Here is a 9,623-nt window from a genome sequence, read left to right as displayed (position 1 = left end):
ACAGTTCATATGGTGGCGTGTCAACGGATTTAGATGGTGCCCTATTTAACGTGAATGCAGCCGTCTCTAAAGCATAAACCCAAAACGATAGCGGTAAATCAGTAAGAGACATCATAGATCGCACCAAATCCAATAAAGTACAGTTATGTTGTTCGGACACACCATTACGTTGTGGTGTTCCAGGTGGCGTGAGTTGCGAAACTATTCCACATTGTTTCAAATGAAGACCAAACACATAACTCAAATATTCTCCTCCACAATCAGATCGTAGAAACTCTATTTTCTTGTTACGATGATTTTCCACTTCACTATGAAATTCTTTGAACTTTCAAATGTTTCAGACTTATGTTTCATTAAGAGATATACCCATATCTGCTCAAATCATGTGTGAAGGTCAGAAAATAACAATACCCGCCGCGAGGCTCAACACTCATCGGACCGCATACATCAGTATGTATTATTTCCAATAAGTCAGTTGCTCGCTCCATTGTTCCAGAGAACGGAGTCTTAGTCATCTTGCCCATGAGTCATGGTTCGCAAGCATCAAATGATTGAGAATCAAGTGATTCCAAAAGCCCATCAGCATGGAGTTTCTTCATGCGCTTTACACCAATATGACCTAAACGACAGTGCCACAAATAAGTTGCACTATCATTATGTCAAGACCGGTTTTCCAATAAAAATATTTATTGAGAGACCGATCCCTTTTACGGACCAGTAAAGAAGAATCCCTTCTCACTGGTAGACAATATCTTGATCACAGAAGAAAACCAGGAGTACTAGATATAATACAAGGTTGAGCGGAGACTGCTCAACAATTTATTACAAGCACGCCAATAATACATAAAGGCGGATAGGGTGTCATAACTACTAACTCACAATAAAAGCGGTGGTGGATATATCACAGTGAAGTGGGTGACATGACTCCTGAATCTAACAGCCATTCGAGCGTCGGAGTGAGGCTCGAGGATACTCATTGAGGGTGGCGGAAGCGTATATGATACAAGTGACCAATATCCAGGATCGCACGGGACTGACTGGGATTCCTCTAGGCGTCGGACTCACTATCAAACTCTTCATCCATGAGATCGCCTTCATCAACATCTGGCCAAATCAACAAGCCAGGTGAGTACTATGGAAGTACTCGCACGACAGTTCGGACATAAGATATAACAAATGTAAACATGATGCATAAGAACAGATTAACAAGCGCACTCAGACAATGAGATAGCAATGCATGGAAAATAAAAGGGAAGTCGGGCGGTAGTCCTCCCGAAATCCCAAAGTAATACTGAGGGCCAATCGAGTGTCTGAATGACTCATCGGAAGGGTAAAAATGTAATAACAATGCCGCAGTCGGGCGTCAAGGCGACACCTCATAAAGGGCATATAATGGAATATAAAAGACAGTATGTGCCACAGTCGGACGTCTGAGCGACATCACATAAAGGGCTTATATCAAAAGCAAATAATGAGAGTGCCACAGTCGGACGTCGGAGCGACATCACATAAAGGGCTTATATCAAAAGTAAATAATGAGAGTGCCACAGTCGGACGTCGGAGCGACATCACATAAAGGGCTTATATCAAAAGTAAATAACAAGAGTGCCACAGTCGGACGTCTGAGCGACATCACATAAAGGGCTTATATCAAAAGAAAATAACAAGAGTGCCACAGTCGGACGTCTGAGCGACATCACATAAAGGGCTTATATCAAAAGTAAATAACAAGAGTGCCACAGTCGGACGTCTGAGCGACATCACATAAAGGGCTTATATTTCATAACTTAATATTTCAGTAGCTCATGAATAGAAATCATTGCAAGGGAATATTCAGGTACGAGATAAAATAAAGGTTAGTCCATCCACAGGAATAACAATGCTACCGGGTTTACCACTCAAGCTTGTTCACCGGGGATTTACCACGAGGATTGACGTAGATATGGATATACCGGCCATGGTCCTTGACCATGGACACGATGACTCGGAAGGATTTGACTCTGCAGAGTTTGTACTATTTAACCACAGCCAACGGATTTCAGTAGTCACAAGGGACTAGTTCCGTTTACGGTGTTTTAGGAGAAACACATCTAACCAGTACACACCCATTCAACATTCCGATGCCAGGAATCACCCTCGGCAACGTTCAAGAAAAACTTTGAGACGGGGAGGCTACAACCTCGTGTAGCATGGGATCAAATTTATATCGCGCGCTCTAAGGGGTGCCCCCCCTCTCAGTCCCAACCGGAAACACCCATGCCCCCTGACCGGATGACTGGCTTTAATCCAGGGCCATGGAACCCTCATCCCGGCCCCTCTATTTGGTGTGTACACGGAAAGAGGTTACCAACTTACTAAACTGTATTCTTTGCAGAAAACATGTGGCAGCACGAAAGGGGAAGAACGGTAACGTGGCTCAGTCCACGTTAACGTCGGAGTTTATCGGATGACGTAAGACTGGCATGCTACAACACTACCATCTTACTGCCTTTCATGTCACCACATGATCAGGTCATTTCTCATCAAAGATCACGGTAACTTCGGAACTCACGGATAGTTGCCTTGCATGCAACGAGATACTCACCGATGCTCATATGCCATGCACAACCATTCAAGCAAACATGCAAAACACCTATCATATCAAATTTTCAAACATGCTTGCCTGGTTCGGAGAAGTCGGAGTCTAGCTCGGCGAAGTTCGCGGCTCCGTCACCTCCTCCGGAACCTACGGTATATCGAAACCGTACACTAACGTGAAAATCATCGCGTGCATAAAAATTGTTCCAAAAATTGTTCCAAATAAATACTATAAAAAACTAGACAAAAATATAAGACTGACAAAAAAAGAATCAATCAAAAATCATCTTTTATTAAAAAGATATAAGGGTTTTAGTCCAGGGACTAATCTGGATGAAACAGAAAAGATCTAGGGACTTAACTGAGAAAACAGAAAAGATTCGGAAAGAAATGCGTCAGCTCAAAGAGGAAGCGCATTTGCCCGAAGGCGCCAACAGAAAACGGTTCGAGGGGGGGAAAAGAAGAGAGGCTGACGGGGGGGTCCACCCGTCAGGTTTAAAACTTCGCCGGCGCCCGAAGGCTGCGGTGGTCGCCGGAGTTGAACCACGGCGAGGCAGGGAGATCGGAGGGTACCAAGAGGTTCAGTGTGTTCTTCCGCGTCGGTGGGTGGTGGACTTGGCCGTCGAAGAGCACCACGTCGACGGCGACACTTTCTCCGGCGGACGGTGGTTCGGGCGATGGTGGAGAACTCCGGTGGGCGCTTCAAACTCCAAATTGAAGCGTGGGTCAGGAGAGTGGATGCATTATGAAGTTACTGGCAAGAGCTGAGAGGTAGAGGTGCACGCACGGGAGCGAATCGAGCTGGGTCCCGTGGCGGGTCGAGGCGGCCGGAGTTGGGGAAGAAGGCTCCCTCGTGGCTCAACCAGTGGCTTGGCGTGGTATTGGTGGTGCGTAGGGGTGGTGTGAGTTCGAGTTCGAGCTCGGGGCCTCTATTTATAGGCGATCCGAGGGGGTGGCCGTGAACGGGATTTCTCCGGCGAGCGATTACGGCGAGGCAGAGGTTGGGTAGGGGGTTTAGGTGGCTAGGCACCATCAGGGAGGATCACTGGTGCCGTTCCATCGCTAAACCTCGGTCGGGCAAGGCGTAATGCGTCGCTCCTCGACGGGGTGGCCGTACGGGCACGGCGGCGGCAGAGAGCGCGCTCCGCGCCTAGCAGTTCACGACGAAGGATGGCAGCGCGCACGGGTGAGTGGATGGCCACGCGGCGGCCTCGGGTGGCTTGGGCGGCGCTGGGCGGCGCCGTCCACGCTGCGCCTCTCTCTGGCAGCCGCAAAGCCACTGCTGCCGTCGCTCATGGGGTGGCGCACCTCCGCCTGCTCGTCACCGACGTCCGCAAGCCTCCAGGAGATCGTGCGGCGCAGGGATAAGAAGGAGAGAACAGGGCGCAAGGCGCCACCGCGGTACTGGCGAGATCGAGAAGGAGTTCTGACGAAAACGACAGTGCTCACTGAAACTGTATCTCTGAATTTCTGAACATTGACAGAAACAGTGCCCATCAGGTGTTCAACGAAATGATTTGGCATGAAGAAAATTTTTTCTGGAGCTGGGACTTGGTGAGGTGACCTCTCAATGCACCCAGAGGCTGCCTGAATTTTCTCAGATTTTTAGGAGGAGAATTCAAACGAATTTCATCAAATTTGGCAAATCTGGTCCAAACTTGCAGCAAGCACAATTTGAAATATTTGAACTGGAGACCAGTGGATCTTCATGGATCTTGGTTGAGGGCTCTAAGGACTAGCTAGGGAAATTTGTTTGGAGGCAAAATTCAAAGTAGAAAGGGTAGCTCCTTTGTAAATCTCTAAGAGCTAGAGTAGAGGGCAGGAATTATTTTTGATGAGAAATAATTGAAGGAAAATTTACGGGGAGGTTCAAACTGCTGGATTTGAAGTATATCAAGACACAAAGATGGGGAAAGGCTTTTGGGAGGGGATTTCCACTTAGGTCATGGCAAGAAGGATTTTTGAAAGGGGAAAAAGATCACTCCAAATGCCATAGGGCTATTTAAAAGATTTTCAAAAATATATTTTTTTCCAAATGAAAAACACTTGGGTTTGAGTCCACATAAGATGGAAAAACCTCCAAGACCAAAATCAAGTCTTGGGTGAATCCAAACAAAACATTTTTCATAAAAGAAAGTTTTTGAGAGGAAGAGTTCTTTAGAAGAAAATTTTAAATAACACCCCTCAAATCAAATAAAAGTTTGAAAAAGCCAAATAAAATTTTGGGTGTCACAACACCTTCCCCCTTAGGAAAAATCTCGTCCTCGAGATTTCAGCTGATCCTCAAATAGATGTGGGTACTCTGCCTGAAGAAAATCTTCTCTTTCCCATGCAGCTTCATCCTCGGTGTGATTGCTCCACTGAACCTTGAAGAATTTAGTTGTTTTCTGACGGGTCCTCCTTTCAGACTCTTCCAATATCTTTACTGGCCGCTCTCTGTAGGTGAGGTCTGGTTGCACATCAATGCTCTCATGAGATACATGCTTCTCCGGGTTGTTCACACATTTCCTCAACTGTGAGACGTGAAACACGTCGTGGACGTCTGACAGCTCTTTGGGTAGGTCTAGCTGGTAGGCTACTGTGCCTCTTCGTGCAACTATACCGAAGGGTCCAATAAATCTCGGGGCTAGCTTCCCCTTAATTTTGAACCGTTGCAGGCCCCTCATAGGAGACACTCGGAGGTATACGTAATCACCGGGTTCAAAGCTGACCTCACGATGTTTTCGATCGTAATAGCTCTCCTGTCGGCCTTGAGCTGTCTTGAGTCTGTCCCTGATCTGTTTAACCTTCTCCTCGGCTTCCTTGAGCATGTCTGGGCCGAAGATACGACTGTCACCTACTTCTGACCAATTTAGTGGGGTACGACACCTCCATCCGTACAATGCTTCAAAGGGTGCCATCTATAAGCTGGCTTGGTAACTGTTGTTGTAAGCAAACTCGGCATACGGCAGACTTTCTTCCCAACTGGATCCATAGGTGAGCACACAGGCTCTCAGCATGTCCTCTAGGATTTGGTTCATGCGTTCCATTTGTCCATCAGTCTGAGGGTGGTACGCTGTACTGAATGCTAGTTGAGTGCCCAGAGCTTGTTGTAAGTGATCCCAGAATTTAGAGACAAATTGAGTGCCTCGGTCGGATATTATAGTCTTTGGGACTCCATGCAGACAAACTATACGGGAGAGATAAAGCTTGGCAAGCCTTTGAGTGGAGTAGGTCGTCTTCACGGGAATGAAATGAGCAACCTTGGTTAGCCTGTCTGTGATGACCCATATGGCATCATTTTCGCGTTGCGATCGAGGTAGTCCGACGATGAAGTCCATCCCAATTTCATCCCATTTCCACTCAGGTATCCGGTTAGGCTGTAGTAGCCCTGCTGGCTTTTGATGCTCGGCTTTAATGCGCTGACATGAGTAGCAACAAGCAATAAATGCGGCTATATCCCTTTTTATACCGTGCCACCAAAATCTTTCCTGAATGTCTTTGTACATTTTGGTTCCTCCAGCGTGGATCGAGTATGGAGCGGTGTGGCTTTCGGTTAGGATTTGTTGCTTGAGTTCCTCAATGTTTGGTACGCAAAGTCTGTCCCCGTACCATAATATTCCTTCACTGTCTGTGACGAACTCTGAAGCCTTGCCTAGGCTCATTTTTCTCTTTATACCTTCGATGCTGGGATGTCCCTGTTGAGCCTTCTTAATTTGTTCCATTAGGGTGGGTTGTATCTCCAGATTTGATACATTGCCATCAGAGACTAACACCATGTTGAGTCTAGCGAGCTCCTGCTGAAACTCAGGCCTCAAGTTCTGTGGTCTGTCGTTGCCCGGGCTGGGGTTCCGACTAAGAGCATCTGCCACTACATTGGCCTTCCCTGGATGATAGTGAATGCCGACATCATAGTCCTTGACCAATTCCAACCAGCGTCGTTGGCGTAAATTTAGCTCTGGTTGTGTGAAAATATATTTAAGGCTCTTATGGTCCGTATATATTTCACAGCGGTTTCCCAACAGAAAGTGTCTCCACTCTTTGAGTGCATGGATGATGGCCGCTAGCTCCAAGTCATGAGTAGGATAATTTTCCTCATGCTTCCGTAGTTGCCTGGAAGCATACGCGACAACTTTGCCATCCTACATCAGTACGCATCCGAGGCCCTTCCGGGACGCGTCACAATACACTTCAAAACTCTTGTGTATGTCTGGCACGGTCAAAACTGGTGCTGTTGTTAGTTTCTTCTTGAGTTCTTGGAAGCTTTTCTCGCACGCTTCCGTCCATACAAACTTCTTGTCTTTCTTGAGCAACTGTGTCATTGGTTTTGCCACAGTGGAGAATCCTTCAATAAATCTTCTGTAATATCCGGCCATTTCCAGGAAACTCCGCACATCTGTTACGTTGGCTGGTGGTTTCCAGTCAAGTATGGCTTTGACTTTTTCTGGGTCTACGGCCACGCCTTCTTGGGTTAATATATGGCCTAGGAAACCAACTTGCCTTAGCCAAAATTCACACTTGTTAAATTTGGCATACAATTGATGTTTCCTTAATTCTCCCAAAACAATTCTGAGATGCTCAGTATGTTCTTCTGGTGTCCTTGAGTACACCAGAATATCATCAATGAATACCACAACAAATTTGTCCATGAATTTCATAAACACTTTGTTCATGAGGTGGACGAAATATGCGGGGGCGTTCGTCAGTCCAAAAGGCATCACTGTGAACTCATATAATCCGTATCTGGAGGTGAATGCTGTCTTAGGGATATCTTCTGTCCGTACTTTCAATTGATGATATCCCGATCTTAAATAAATTTTTGAGAACACCTTGGCTTGTGCGAGCTGGTCAAACAAATCATTTATCCGTGGCATCGGATACTTGTTTTTGATGGTGACCATATTGAGAGCTCGATAGTCTATACACAGTCTCAGTGTCCCATCCTTTTTCTTGGCGAATAATACTGGCGAACCCCAAGGTGAGGAGCTGGCTCGAATAAATCCTTTGTCCAGTAATTCCTTTATTTGCTTCTTCAATTCTACCAACTCTGAGGGTGCCATTCTATAAGGTTTCTTATAGATGGGAGTGGTGCCAGGTGCTAGTTCAATGCTGAACTCTATCTCTCGATCTGGTGGCATGCCTGGTAGTTCTTCAGGAAATACGTCTGGGAACTCGCACACCACTGGAACTTTTCTCAATTCTGAAATGTCCACTTTGTTCAACTTTGGTTGCCGTGACCGTGGTCTCTCTTGAGCTGTAACTTTTATTGTCTTGCCGTGATGGTGAGTGAGAATCATGGTCCGATTGAAACAATCAATAAATCCTTTGTTGGTGGTCAACCAGTCCATCCCTAGGATGACATCCAGTCCTTTATTTTCCAACACGATGAGATTAGCCTGAAACTTTAGTCCTTCGAACTCAATGATCACTCCTTGGCAGTAACTCTGAGCGATCTGCTTATTCCCGGGGGACTTGATGATCATAGATTTTTCCAAGGGAAGTATCGGAAAACCATGTTGCAAAACAAAACTCTTCGAAACGAACGAGTGAGAAGCTCCAGAATCGAACAAAACCATGGCAGGTACTGTGTTGACAGGGAACGTACCGAGTACGATGTCTGGGGCATTTTGGGCTTCTTCCCTGGTCACATGGTTCAGGTGACCCTGCCTGTGATTGTTGCTGGGATTGAAATTGTTGCGCTTGGGGGCTGGATTGTTCCCACCATTGTTCGGCTTGGGGGCCGAGTTCCTTGGTTTTGGGCACTGTTTGGCATAGTGCCCTTCTTCACCACAAGCATAGCAAGTGACCCCTGGACGGTATGTGAAGTCCTTGTCCCTGGAATGAAATTGTCTGGTCGGCCTTATAGCAGTCGTCGTGGATTTTCTTGCTTCAATCCTCTGAACATCAGTCTTGCTTTGGTTGTTGCGAGCAAGAGTCGTCTTGTCCCTCTTTCGCTTACGAATATCTTCTAGACTGCGGCGCTCATTCTCCAAGGTAATGGCCTTGTCAACCAGAGTTTTAAAATCCGGGAAAGTGTGTACGACCAGTTGGCATCTCAATGCTGGCGCCAGGCCATCCAAAAACTTTTCCATCCTTTTGTTCTCAGTCAAATGCTCATTGTAGGCATAACGAGATAGCTGGGTAAACTGACCGTTGTATTCTGTCACTGACATGCCTCTTTGCTTGAGGTCATCAAATTCTCTATTCTTGATTTTTATGATGCTCCTGGGGATGTGTGCCCCACGAAAGCCTTCCTTAAACTCTTCCCAGGTGATGTTGTGTTCACTGGGATGCATGTGTAGGAAGTTCTCCCACCATGCTGCAGCTGCTCCAGTAAGGTAGTGGGGTGCATAAAGCACCTTCTCATGATCTGAACACTGCGCAATAATCAGCTTTCTTTCGATGCCACGAAGCCAATCATCGGCTTCAAGTGGCCTATCAGTGTGAGCAAACGTTGGAGGGCGAGTCTTCTGCAGTTCAGACAACTTGGAGTGTGGTTGGTATGGCTCACGGTGATTTCCCATATTGATGACGTGATTCATCATTTCTTGGTGTTGCTGCTGGCTTTGTTCGAAAAGACGGCATACTTGAGATAAGGCTGCCTCGCTGTCCTGTTGACTAGACTGTCCCTGAGTGAAGTTGTTGCTTGTCTGTGTTCCATAAACTTCTTCGGGTTGATTGGGCATGGAACGAGTCCACGGACGAGACATTTTCCACTCTGGGGTATTATTTTGCAAAACTCATGAGGAGAACTGTGTGGCACAGGGAAAATCTTGCAAGACAAAAATTTTAAAAGACCTCAAGATTTTTCAAGAACATAAACGATTTCGCAGGGAGAAGAACCGCTTAGCACATATCTTACACGCGATACGCAAACATACGATACATCACTCAGGATGTGCGTACACATTCCTGACATGTTATTTAGACTAGCACACTCCTCCGGAATGCAGCGCACACAACTACTACAAACTTAAGTACATAAAACATAACAAATATGCAGGCACATCGCGCGGCGACTAGGCGCACTCAGTCGGAGATGGTGAAGATTTCCTTCCCCTTGCCGA

The sequence above is a fragment of the Aegilops tauschii genome, chromosome 2 (genome assembly GCF_002575655.3).
Source record: "Aegilops tauschii subsp. strangulata cultivar AL8/78 chromosome 2, Aet v6.0, whole genome shotgun sequence".
Classification (NCBI taxonomy): domain Eukaryota; kingdom Viridiplantae; phylum Streptophyta; class Magnoliopsida; order Poales; family Poaceae; genus Aegilops; species Aegilops tauschii.
Note: the sequence above shows the minus strand (reverse complement) of the source record.